We start from the raw sequence: 13,394 nt of genomic DNA on the forward strand, positions 1-13,394 counted from the left end.
CTAAAGCTGTTATCCTGGCACTTAAATTGACTATCTTTTTAAATATTAAAATGTGGATTATTATAGTGATAAGGTGCATAATTCCACCAATACTAATATTATATAGTTGTTCCATTGCCAGACTGCCTAAAATTTCGAACAAAAACCAATTTTCTTCTAATGTACACATAAAACCCATTTGTTTTTTAATGTGGAAAAAAATTCTCTTTTAGATAGTTTCCTTTAAAATATCTGATATATTATGACTTACCAAATCTGCGTAGAACAGTAGAAATCCGAGGGGATTTTCAAAGCAGCCACCTAGTGTCCCAGGTGTAAATCCAGAGAGAGAGAGAGAGAGAGAGAGAGAGAGAGAGAGAGAGGAAAGAGAGAACGCACAAGAAAGCGTAGCCGGCTAAAGCTTAAATGCAGCCACGTGTTCCCTCTTGTGCCGAGTCAAGGCTTGGGTCTGGCTTCCTTAAGCTCCGACCACGTGCGTTGGCTTTACAGGCAGGGCCCTGTTCGGCAGGGCAGGTCTGAGTTGTTTGTAGCACCGGCTTTAGGCAAGCTGCTCACAGACCTAGGCCCGGGCTAGAAGTTGCTACCCGGACTAGGACGCCGGCAGCTCGGACTAAGACGCCGGCCGCTTCCTGCCGCTTCCTCTGCCGCCTGCCACCGCCTGCCGCCCTTGCGGGAAAGCGGACCTGCCGTCAAGCCAAGCGGTTTTTAATGGATTCTTGTCACGTTGGGCGCCAGATGTAGATGTATCCAACCGTCTTATTAAATAAGAAACACAGAAACAATGTAAAAGAGAAAGCCGAGAAGTCAGAGCTCAGAGCTAAAATCTCACCCTTCCTCCTGCTGTCCCAGCTTCGCAAAAAGAGACCTACTTCCTGTCGGCTCGTTTTTTTATAGTATGTTGTTCTGCCTTCTCATTGGTTGTAAACCCAAACACATGACTGCCTCGTCACTGTCTGAATGTACAGCCCCCTAGGTCTTAAAGGCATATGTCTCCAATGCTGACTGTATCCCTGAACACACAGAGATCTTATGGGATTAAAGGCGTGTGCCACCACCGCCACACTCTTGCTATGGCTCTAATAGCTCTGACCCTGAACACACAGATATCTATGGGATTAAAGGCGTGTGCCACCACCGCCACACTCTTGCTATGGCTCTAATAGCTCTGACCCCCAGACAACTTTATTTATTAACATACAATCAAATTAATATTTCAGTACAAATCAAAATAATATTTCAATACAATTAGATTACCACCACAGGGTAAGATGGTCTTTTCAAAATTCCTGCTTCTGAAAATGGTCTGTCAGATATTCTAGGCCTGTAGCCAAACTGGATGCCCCAACAGTGCTGAAAAACTTTAGGTGACTGTCCAGGCTGCCAGCTGTCTCTGTCTATTCTTGAAAAATTTCCAAAAGTTGCTTGCATGCATCTCCTGTTTTCTCAGATATTATTACATTCCTTCTCAGGTCTTTGACGGGGTTGAAGACTAACAGTTACAGTTACAGTTACAGTCTTCTCATATCTTAGCTAGAACATACCAAGTACTAGATTCAGGTTCTTCAGGATAGGACACCTTTTGAAATGATCTCTGTAACATGCCATTTACCTATGCTCCAGACTTCTCTGGATGTTAGTATGTGTCTCTTGTTTGATGTTCTTGTTGGTTGTAGTTGCATTTGTTTATGTTATTACCCTTTATTTCTCCTTGATAATCGTTCCTACTGTATATAGTTTTGTGTATGGTTATAATTTTCTTATTTAGACTAAAGGGGAGATGTAGTGGGTGCTGTTTGAGCCCTGCCCTGAAGCACCGTCCCTAGTGAGCAGCTGTAGCTGTTACACCTGCCTATGACCTTGAGGTACCTGCCCCTGGGGCATGGCTGCCGGGGACCCTTAAGACCTGGGATGCACGTATGCATCTCTCTCTTGGTTACTTTGTGGTTTGGATGCTGAGATCTTGGACCAAGCCTTTCAGCGTGGGACATAGCTCAGCTTTCCCGGAGCCTACGATAAATCTCCTGTGGTTGTGAGTTAACCCTCAAATAAATTCCTTTGATCAGTAAGCTGATTCCGTGGGTTGTTAGTGATTTAATCACATTAGAACAGGATTAACTGAAGCACCCAGCGTCACCTCCCACACAATTTGTTATAGTTAATAGTTTGAGAACAGCCTTTTTCAGTCCCTCTAATTAGATAGTAAATCTTGGGGTTCAGCAGGTCCTCCTCTATTATTTTCTAGGCTAATATCCTGATGTGATCAGCAGGGCCTCATATCAGGCACAACAATGAGCCTGGCCAGGCTGTAACTGGGTTAGAGCAGGTATCTCATCGGTCTATGAGTGTCCTGAAAATCAGATAGAGGACTTCCTCATGCATGCAGTGGGTTATTAGGATGGTAGATACGTCTAACCACAGCAAGCCCTTTGAATTCCTTAACAAAGGTGGAGAAATGCTGGCTTAAAAAAGGGGGGGACAAACCCATTTCCTAGTTTGGACTGTGTGTGGGGTGTGTATCTGGATGATGCCAAGGTCCTCATTAGCTACCTCACAAAGGGAAAGAAAATCTCTGTATCTCTGTCTCTGTCTCTCTCTCTCTCTCTCTCACACACACACACACACACACACACACACACACACACACACACGCACGCACGCACGCACAGCTGATGCTGGCCTTGAACTCACTGTGTATCCAGGAATGTATTTGAATTTAGAAGGATTTTGAATTTCTCCACCACCTTGCTCCTCCACCTCTTCCCCTCTCAGGTGCTAGGATTACAGGCGTGCACCACCATTCCCTATTTTTACAGTGCTCGGGGTCAAACCCAGGGCTTCACGCATGTTAAACAAGCGCTCTGCCAGTTGAGCTACATCCCCAGCCCAGGAAGATTGTTTCTCAAGGCACACGGAGTGCTGTTTAGTTGTGCCTGAACTTCGTATGTAAGAAATTCTTCCCGAGTGCCGTCCCCACCACAACAGACAGATGGGAAGACCCTGTTGCCAAACACAACACACTTTGGTTGCAGGACATAAAGGAATTGAGCCGGATCTGAAATTTCCTCCCTACTGGTTAGCTTGCATAACATCAAAAAGTACCCTGCAGGCTGCTGGAAGAGAAATATCATCAGTGGTTTACCCAGCAGTAGACCCTGCATGCTACAGTGCTAACCCGCCAGGCAAGATGTGTCGACTGGAGAATAGTGGCATGACTGTTATGGGCCTAGACTGATTAGATTCGAGGACTATTCCACAGGCCGAACTCATGCCTAGTTCTGTGAGCCTGGCCAAAAGCCCAGTTAGGGAGGTCATAGGTTACGGGGGACCTACTAATGTGTTTTACTAAATGAACATGCTGTCACACTGCCTTCTAAATCTTTGTTTATTCCTTTAGATTAGTGCTACTCCCAATCTCGGTCTGAGAAGTTTCTTTTTCCAGCGGGGACCAGTCAATGCAGAGACTCCCAACTGGTCAAGATGCTGAGAATAAGCAAGTGTTGAGTATGGGACATCTATCTCCATCCTCACAAGGCCCGGGCCATATAAAGGAGTCGGGAGCAGACAGCATGTAAGAGCCAGAGGATGGGAGGGGCGCTAGGAAGAGTTGCCTTCTGGACATGATGTGGTTATTGCACTCATGAGCTGGCCCTCACAAGCAGCACAAGCCGCACCAGACCAAACCAGTCAACAATTCCAGCAAGGATGCCGGAGAGGCCCCCGAGGCCCCAGCTAGCTGGAGAGCTATCTGCATTTGATGGCTGCTGGGGAGAGGGAGTTATTTTCCTTTAGAGATGTGGTGCCTGGTGAGTTTCCCATGAGTGTGCAGGCAGTACTCATGAAATTAGTGAAAGGAGGAGCAGAAGAAGAAGAGGAAGAGGAGGAGGAGACCAAAGATTGTAGGAGCTGGTGTTGGGGATGTCCAAAGGAAACGGAGTTCAAATGGCTGTAATAAAGATGTATTTATATGTATGTATTATCAAAAATATTTTTAAAAAAGAAATTTGTGCAGGCATAGTGGCTCATGCCTTTAATCCCAACACTCAGGAGGCAGAAGCAGGTCGATCTCTGTGGGTTCAAGGCCAGCCTCATCTACACAGCCACTTTCAGACCACCCAGGGCTAACATAGTGAAACTCTGTCTTAAAGAAAGAAAGGAAAGAAGGAAGGAAGAAGGGAAGGAAGGAAGGAAGGAAGGAAGGAAGGAAGGAAGGAAGGAAGGAAGGAAGGAAGGAAGGAAGGAAGGAAGGAAGGAAAAACCAAACCAAAACAACAACAACAAAAAAAAAAGTAGCCATTGGCCAGGAGAAGAAAGGCATTGAAACAGATTTCCAGTAACAGGTGCTTTGGAAGGCTCCAGAAAGTTTTCAAACATGGCAGTGTTGAGCTGACATGCAAAGTGAGATTGCTGGCTACCACCACAGACAGAGAGTGGGAAGTGCCCTGCACTCTACGGGCTGTCTGGCCGAGCTTGCACAGAACAAAATTTCCTGCCTAAGTCTGGCTATCAGCAAGCTGCCTCAGAACCCCACCTTGTCGTCTCTGCTCCAGATAGCAGCCCCCCCGCCCCAGTGGCTGCAGCGCTAAAGGAGAGGGTGACAGCTGGGACTTTGGCACTGGGGCTGGGTTTTACGTGAACGCCACTGAAGATCCCTGGAAAACTAAGAACGGAATGTTCTCTCATGTAAGCGAGGAGCTTCCACAGTTCACAGATGCCAGTTTCCCAGCGGATCCACACAGGATGTCTATTTTGGTCACTCCATGGGAGGCCACAAAAAAATCCTGGAAAATACAAATCTGTGTCAGCATTTGCTCCGGTCTGCAACCCGGTGCTGTGTCCTTGGAGCAAAAAAGCATACGAAGTGACCTGTCTCGTGTCCCGTCTGGGTTCCCAGGTTGACACATTAATTGATCAAGGAAAAGATAATAACTTCCTTCCAGTGGGCAGTTATTCCCTGATAATTTCAGAGCTGCCTTCACAGGAAAGAAAATCCCTGTTGTTTTTAGGATACAAGTGATGAAGGCTTCATCACAGCCTTCATCACTAATCACATCAGGCACCATGCAAAATATGAAAAGCTTCATACAAGTGAATATCATGAGGATTATGAAAGTTGAAATAAACAGAACTGCTAAATAGAGAAAAGGAAAGTTGGTCACAGAGGTAACTGCAATCCCAGTGCTGGCAGACAGAGACAGGCAGGTCCCTGGGCTTTCTGGTTTGTCAGCCCAGCCTATTCAATGAGACCGTGTGCCTGCCTGCGTGCGTGCGTGCGTGCGTGCGTGCGGTGGGGGGTGATAAAGGAAGACATCAGACAGCCTCCAGACTCCATACGCATGTCCATGGGGGCGTGTACCCCTAAAGAACACTCCACAAACTAGAAATGTAAGGGTAAAGGGTATGTATGTCCTCATCCTAATAAAGAGCATCTGAGAAATAAACCAACAGAAAAGACTCCATGTTTAATAGCGAAATACTCAACGCTTGCTCCTAAAGAGATGGAACAAGACAAGAACGTCTGTTCATGGCTTCTATTATGCTGAGGAGTCTAGCCAGGAAAGTCAGACAAGAGAATCTAAAGCCATCTGGGTCGGATGGAAAGAGGTGCAGCGTGGAGACCGGCTGTACTCTGCTCCCCCTCCTACCACGTGACGGAGCAGTAGCTTCCACACTGCACCTTGCCCATACCAACTCCATGTTAGAAAGATTCAGTTTGTTCCATCTTCAGAGCAAATGTTGAGGCTGGTAAAACAGCCACCACCTGTCCAGCACAACCTGTGAGGTCCAGTCTGAAACGCAACTTATGTGCGTGAACAAAATATCAAAGTAAATGAGAAACACATGCACACATGTGTGTATCAAAACCACATCACGGCCTGGAGTGGTGGCGCACGCCTTTAATCCCAGGACTTGAGAGGCAGAGGCTGGTGGATCTTTGAGTTCACGGCCAGCCTGGTCTACAGAGGGAGTTCCAGGGCAGCCATGGCTACACAGAGAAACCCTGTCTGGGGGAAAAAAGAAACAACAACAAAACATATAATGTGCTGGGGAGACGGCTCGGTAGGTAGAGTGTTTGCTGACCAAGCTTGAGGATCTGAGTTCAAGTACCGCAAACTAATGCATGGGGCTGGAGAAATAGGTCAGCGGCTGAGGGTACTTGTCCTTGCAGAGGACCCCAGTGTGGGTCACAGCTCATGTCTGTAACCTCGGTATTCAGGAAGCTGAACCAAGAGGATTACAAGTCCAGGGCCAGGGCTGGAGGGACTCAGTGGCTAAGAGCACTGGCTGCTCTTGAGAGGGACCAAAGGACCCAGGTTTCAACTCCCAGCATCTACATAGAGGCTCACAATCATCCCTAACTCCAGTTTCAAGTGATCCAGTGCCCTCTTCTGACCATGCCAGCAAATGGTACACATACATATATGTAGGCAAAACATTCATACATGTAACATAAAAAATTAATTAATTTAAAAAAAAACTAAAACAAGTTCAGGACCATCCTGGTTTCCATAGTGAGATACTGTCTCAAAAATTAAAAAACAAAAAACAGTCAATACTGCTAGATAAAATGGGTGTGATTTATTAATTTATTGTTATCCAATAATTTGACATGAACGATGCAAATATGTCTACATGTGGCTGACAAAGCTCACTCACAAAAAAATCAACTCTTTTATCCACAGATAACATATTTCCACACAAAGAGAATTCAAAGGAATTCACTGGAAAAAATCAATCAAAATTAAGGAATAGTTAATGCCATAACCCTCTGTTCACAATGAAGATTCATGTATCAAAATTAATCAGTGGCTGGAATGAAGCCACCAACTGTGTTTTTATTGAGTTAAGTAAACTGCTCTACAGGATTCTTTTTATAATGAAATCTTTAGCTTTGTATCTTAACATAGTGAGATCCTATAAGACAGAGGAGTAATACATAACAATCTCAGTGGGTTAAAGACCTATGTGTAAGACCTGCGATAACTAAATTCCTATAAGAAAGCAAAGGGTGTAGCTGGGCGGTGGTGGCGCACGCCTTTAATCCCAGCACTCGGGAGGCAGAGCCAGGCGGATCTCTATGAGTTCGAGGCCAGCCTGGGCTACCAAGTGAGTCCCAGGAAAGGCGCAAAGCTACACAGAGAAACCCTGTCTCGAAAAACCAAAAAAAAAAAAAAAAAAAAAAAAAAAAAAAAAAAAAAAAGCAAAGGGTGGTGGACAATACAGTGGTTTATGCCTGTAATTCCAACACTCCAGAGACAGAGGCAGGAGGATCACTGCAACTTCAAGGCCTACTTGGTCTATATAGTAAGTCCAGGCCAGGCTGATCAGGAATGTAAAGAAGATAAAACAAAACACATTGGGGAAAGCTTTGTAGAACTTGATCTGATGATTTATTTTATACAGCAAACATTGTTTTATATAAACACCGTGGACAGCAAGAGCAAAAAAGACCAATAGGACTTTATCAAGCTATTCATATACACTAAAGGGTCTGATCCACAGAGCTCTACCGAATGGGACAGGGGTTAATATCTAGAACATGCAAAGATTTCCTACTGCTGAGTAACAAACAAAAACAACCTAGTTTCCAATGTGTAGGAGGACCCAGGGTTGTATCTCAGTGGTAGAGCACCTGTCTACCATGTATGGGGCCCTGGATTCAACCCCAGCAATGCGAAACATGTGCAGAGAACTCATAGGACACTTTCCCCAAAATATTATGCAGACGCCCCACATGCACCTTAAATCACTGACCTCAGAGAAATGCAAATCCAAATGGCGAGTGTCTAGTCTGGAGCTACCACTAGAATGGCTACTGTCCAAAAGAGCAAGCCCATACACACAAACAACAACTAACAGCTGACTTATGACACAGGGAAGTTGGAATTCTTGAGTGTTAGTGAGATTGTATGCAAAGCAAATAAGGAAACTTCTTTAAAAAAAAAAAATCCATTGAGCTGAAGAGCCGAAAGCTGGGTTTCAAAGGGTATTTGTATTCCTGCATTCATAGCAGTGTATATATAATGGCCAAAGGTGAAAACATGTGCCAATCAATGGATGGACGGGTAATCAAAACATGAGGTGTGCAAAGTCTAAACCAACAACCAGGGAGCCTGCATGGGATGGACCTAGGCCCTCCGCATATATGTGACAGTTGTGTAGCTTGGTCTAGATTGGGAGCAGGAGCTGTCCTCAGTGCTTTGACTGGCTCTGGAGAACCCATCCCTCACGCTGGATTGCCTTGCCCAGCCTGAATACAGTGGGAGAAGCTGTGGGATATCTGTACACCGTGTGAAGATATAGTTTTGTGATTGGCTTAATAAAAAGCTAAATGACCAATAGCTAGGCAAGAGGTATAAGCAGGACTTCCAGGCAAGGACAGAGGAAATAGGAGATAAATCTAGGTATGAGAGAGACATAGAATGGGATAGAGGTGAAAGCTATGTGGTAGAAAATTGATTAATAAAAATATGGGTTAACTTAAGTTATAAGAGCTAGTTAAAAACAAACCTAAGCTAAAAGCTGAGCTTTCATAATTAATAATAAGTCTCTGTGTTGTTATTTGGAAATAGGCTGGCTGGACAGAGAAAGACTCGGTACAGGGAGGTTCTTGATATTATGGCAGCTTGATATGCCATAATTTGCTGAAGCCCATGGGAGGCCTGCCCCTTTCTGAGTGATTACAGAGAAGAAGTGGATGGGGGCAGCTGGGGGTGGGGGTGCAGAGGGAAGGGGAGGGAGTGAGAAGAGAGGAGGGATGGGAGGCTGCTGTCGGGATGCAAAATAAATAAATTTTAAAAAGCCATGGTGTATGCACAGAGGAATATTCTTCAGCCTTCCTAAGGAGGGAAACCCTAACACATGCTACTCGATAAACACGAGGACAGTAAGCCAAGTGAAGCAAGCTCCTCTGAAAAAGCCAACATCACATTTAACACTCCGTCTCCACGCAGAGTCCAGAGTTGTCAAATTCAAACACAGGGTGGGAAGCGCAACTCAGCTGGTCGAGTGCTCACCTTGCATACATAAAGCCTGTGTTCAGTCTCCAGTACCACATGAGCTGGGCACAGTGGTACAGGAGGATCGAAGCTCAAAGTCATCTTCAGCTACATATCAAGTTTGAGGATAGCCTGGGCTACATGGGTGCTTACTTTAAAAAAGTGTGTGTGTGTGTGTGTGTGTGTGTGTGTGTGTGTGTGTGTGTGTGTGTGTGTGTGTTTTGTAGAAATTGAACTGGTAGAGCAATCCCCAGCACTTGAAAAACAACCCCACCCCCACCCCACCCCACCCCACCCCCCCCCCCGGCACACACACACACATACTCACAGAAGCAGGAAGAATGATGGCTATCAGAGGCTGGAGAAGGAACAGAGAAGAGTTTAATGGGTACAGAGCGTCAGCTTGGCAAGATAAAAACGTCCTGGGATCTGTTCCACAATCTGAATGTACTCAGAACCTCAGACCTGGCCACATCAAAGCCGTTAAGATGATAAACTTTATGTTCATTGGGGTTTGCGGTGTGGGGTTTATGCCGCACAAGCTCTCCGGCACGTCTGTTGCGCTTTATTTACCACAAGGGGAAAATGGTGTTCTCCAAGAAAAAAGGTGTAGTTCAGCTTGCGACCCAGCTGGGCAAATGCTGTTCCCTGAGATAACATCAAACCTCCCATGCAGAAAAGTGCTTTATCTGTGTTTCTTGTTTTATATCAGCAAACATCATATACTTAAAAGACAATGTGAGGGGCTGTAGATACGGCTCAGCGGTTCATGGACTTGCTATGAAATCCTGAGAGTTCAGATCTCAGCATAAATCTAACAAAGCCAGGGGGCTTCTGCACACCTGTGACCCCTATTCTGAGGCAGGCAGAGACAGAAGGATCATTGGAGCTTTCTGGCTGCCAGCCTGGCCAAGGAAATGTGAACTTCACATTCAAGGAGAGACCCTGCCTCAAAGGGAGAGACAGTGTTGGGGGAAGAAACCTAACTCTCTCTTCTGGCCACTGTAACATGCACACACTGTGTGTACACTTAAACACACACACAAAATAAGATAAAAATATTTTTTTTTAAAGATACAACTTAGGGTTTGGAGAGATGGCTCAGTGTTTAAGAGCATTTGCTCTTCTCAAAAAGCCGAATTTGATCCCAGCACTCACATCAGGTGGCTGGTGAGCACCTATAACTCCAGCTCCAGGGAATCTAATGCCTTCTTCTGGACTCCAAGGGCACCTGCACACACATGGAAGGCACACAGAGGCACACACATATGCATAAAAATAAATCCGTTTTTTAAAAGATACAATTTAGTAATATTTTTAGGGCTGGCCGTGTAGCTCAGCCATAGAGTACATGCTCAGATAGTGTGCGGCCCTGGGTTTGGTTCTCGGCACCAGATTAAAAGGTCCTCTGGAAGAGCAGCAAGAGCTCTTAATCACAGATCCACCTCTCTAGCCCCACGCCTACCCTTTTATAACACCCATGTGCCATACACATATAAAATATGCATAATTAAAATTTTATAAATATTTTAAAAACAAAGAAAAGTAAACTAAACTGGCACAAATGATAACGGCCCTTGAGGAGATAATTCAGCTAGGGGTCCCTGGCATTCCAGCTTTCCACAAACAGAAGTTCTAAGCAGCCAGTCATCCTTGCGGAATGTTTAACGTGTGTATAGCTTTTTTTTTTTTTTCTGGAAACTTCTGTTCACAAGGGTCCACTTCCTTCAGCCACTCTAAATCCAGATTCATCTGACACCAGTCACCTCCACCAGGCTGCTTACATCTCATCCCAGTGACAAAGCTTTGTACCTGAGAGGCCCTGGTGGCCAAGTTAATTGCCATGTCTACCCTGACCCTGAGATTAGTCCCTGGGCTCTGAGGATCGCAGCAGCAACATGAACCATTCAGAATGCACAGGCCCTGGCCAAGGTGGAGCTGATGCTTCTGCCCTGGCCATCAAAGCCCTCAAGGACCCCCCGAGAGGCAGAAAGAAACAAAACGACACACGACACAGCAGAACATCCCTTCTGATGGCACCGTCTGCTTTACTTGGCAGATGTGGCACTAGTCTCTAGCCAAAGAACTCTCTGGAGCTATTACCGAGGTCCTGAGGACCGTCCAGTCTGGGGTCCTGTCTGACAGTCACACCACACGAGACACCGGAGGTGTCATCAGCAGCACAGTGGGGTGCCTAGAGAAGCACAAGCGAGCCAGACATGGTGGGCACACACCGCAACCCCAGCAGCACATAAACCAGGTGGGCACTGCACACCCATAAACTGAAGGGCTCAGGAAGTGGAGGCAGGGGATTAGGAGTCCAGGGGTCATCCTTGGCTACATTACCAAATTGGAGACCAGCCTGGGCTACATGGGTCCCTGTCGGTAAGTCAAAAACCAAAGCAGATCTCATCACTTTGTTAAGGAGGCCCTTCCCTTGCCTCCCCTGGGGTTAAGTGTGAATAGGATGAGAGGCCACAGAGGCAGACACCACACCATCCTGGGCCCTGAGGCCTCCCTCACTGTCGTCCACTCTTTCTATCCCCTGTCAGGCAGCTGCTGGTGACCTAGGAGGCCTGTGAGCCTCTGACCAAGCAGAGGGAGGAGCCTGGGTCCTTGAAGGACTTCAGGGACCAGAGCCTCTGACCAAAGCCAATCTACACTTGACAGTAACACAAGTAAAATGAAACATGGATGTGCAAAGCCATGGACCTCAAGGCTCTTAGTATAGTGGATGGAGAATAGCAGTGACCTTCCTGGAGGTGGCCATACTGGTCCCACTGCCCTTTCAGCCTCAGCCTGTCACGAATATATCCTCTCTCTCTCTCTCTCTCTCTCTCTCTCTCTCTCTCTCTCTCTCTCTCTCTCTCTCTCTCTCTCTCTCTCTCTCACACACACACACACACACACACACACACTTGTGCCACCAGACTTAGTTTATGTGGTACCGGGGATCAAACCCAAGGCCTCAAGCATGCTAGGCAAGCAGTTTACCAGCTGAGCTACATCACTGGTCCCTTGGTTGAATTTGTGTTGTGTTTGGTTGAGTTGGTGTTGAGGGTGGAACCCAGGGCCCTGTGTGTGCTAAGCACATACTTTACCTCTCAGCCATACCTTTAGTCCTTAGCTAATTTTTATAACACACACATTAGCATATAAATTAGTTAAAGCGATTACAAGAACATTCTAGTCACATTATGCTAAACTTTTGTTTTTCATTCTTTTAAATGGCAATCTTTAACAGAAATTTTTAGATTGAAATATCTTTGTTTTATGTCTGTATGTGTACATCTGTGCACCATATGTGTGCAATGTCTACAGAGGCCAGAAAAGGGCATCAGATCCACTGAACTGAAGTTACAGCTGTTCTAAGGTACCATGTAGATGCTGGGGATCAAACCCAGACTCTTAGGAAGAGCAGCCGGTTCTCTTAACCACTGAGCCGCTCCAGCCCCTTAAAAAGCAGTCTTGGTTACTATGACTTACACATAAACATTTACAATATACATTTAGCCAGGCATAATGGTGTATTCCCTTAATCCCAGCACTCGGAAGGCACAGGCAGGTGCAGGTGGATCTCTATGAGTCGCTGGCCATTCTGGGCATTAATGAGTTCCAGAGGCAGGATTGTCAACAGGGTTGGATGTCTGGGAGTCAGTGGCCTTCATACAGGACTGGTTGAGAGGCAAAATGGAAGTCAATAGATCCAAGGCTGAGGATATAATTCTTGAGCTGGGAATATAGATCAGCTGACAGAGTGCTTGCGTAGCATGCACAAAACCCTGGGTTCAATCCCCAGCAGCACATTAACTAGGCATGGCGGTGTCTACCTGTAATCCCAGCTCTCAGGGTAAAGGCAGGAAAATCAGAAATTCAAGGCCAGCTTTGGCTGCAAAATGACTTTGAAGGCAGCCTGGACTCAACATTGTCTTAATAACAATAACAGTAATAATAAAGAACATCAACAAAACGGCTTTGGGGTCAGGAGTGAGATAGTCTCCCTCTGTGACCCTGTCTAGTCTGGAACTTGCTATGTAGACCAAGCTGGCCTCAGTCTGAAGTTTGAGCCAAGTCCCTGGGCTCGTGATCTTTGGTCACACATTTTCGGTTAATCCTCACTGAGGCAACTGTTTGTCACAGGGACAGGCCTGGAAGCCAACAGAAACTGTATGGATCCTTGAGCCACTTCCAGGGTGTCACTTACCATCACATGTCCAACTCCCTGCTCTCATCTCGGGACTAGCTCCCACCCTGCCCAGCCTGTGAGCACTGGAGTACCTCCCAGGAGCCCCGTTAGGGAAAGGCTAGGGGAGGGATCAGATAAGGGGGTCCTGATGGCTGGTGGACAGTAGTCCTACTGTCCTCTCCTCTACTCCAACAGGGCCTGCTCTGCATCAA

At 46.2% G+C, this 13,394-nt stretch overlaps 1 pseudogene; it reads left to right on the top strand.

The window, feature by feature from the left end:
- Positions 1-3,814: 3,814 nt before the first annotated feature.
- LOC102921240 (S-formylglutathione hydrolase pseudogene) lies at positions 3,815-5,266 on the top strand (annotated as a pseudogene).
- Positions 5,267-13,394: the final 8,128 nt, after the last annotated feature.

Source organism: Peromyscus maniculatus, chromosome 3 (assembly GCF_049852395.1).
Source record: "Peromyscus maniculatus bairdii isolate BWxNUB_F1_BW_parent chromosome 3, HU_Pman_BW_mat_3.1, whole genome shotgun sequence".
NCBI classification, from domain to species: Eukaryota; Metazoa; Chordata; class Mammalia; order Rodentia; family Cricetidae; genus Peromyscus; species Peromyscus maniculatus.